The sequence below is a fragment of the Triticum urartu genome, unplaced genomic scaffold, assembly GCF_056163025.1.
Source record: "Triticum urartu cultivar PI428250 unplaced genomic scaffold, HENAU_Tu73 scaffold2, whole genome shotgun sequence".
Lineage (NCBI taxonomy): Eukaryota > Viridiplantae > Streptophyta > Magnoliopsida > Poales > Poaceae > Triticum > Triticum urartu.
Window position 1 is genome coordinate 16,594,997 of NW_028260368.1, and position 628 is coordinate 16,595,624.

The following is a 628-nucleotide window of genomic DNA, read 5'->3' on the forward strand; positions in this document are numbered from 1 at the left end:
CCTTTGACAAATCGGATGTCATATTAGATATCATATTCTATATATATAGAAATATCATAGATAGAATAGACATATAGAATTTTTGGTCGGCAAATTCGAAGGAATCATTGAGTGAAAAAGGAGCAAAGAATGACAAAAGACGAGACTCTACTAGTCTTCACTCTTGTGGTTTCCTCTTCCTCGGTTTCTGTTTTCTTATTCGGGATCTTGCTTTTCATGGTTCTCATCTCTGCAACTCGCGATTTTCGCGAGAGAACCAAATCCAAGTTGGTGAAGATCATGATTTGGGCTGGCACGGGGATCGTTTGATCGATTTCCTTGATTTGATCGCTACTTAATGGGCGTGCGCTCAAAGGATACAAACAGGGATTCGCAAACAAAAAGGGGAATTCGTAGTCACTTTTTTCCTGTCGCGTAAAAAAAAAGTCTTTACGCGAGAGCAATAGAGGTTGGGATACATCTATCTCTTCTGAGCAACCTCTTTTGGATTCTTAAGACCACCCTTGCAGTAGGATACCATCTGCTTTGGGTTCTTTATTATCTCCTTCGAGGGATTTTTAGGATCGTTCAGGCTATATATATTTAGTCTATTTTGGCTTTTACTGTCTACTTTTCTCAGGGAGATGGT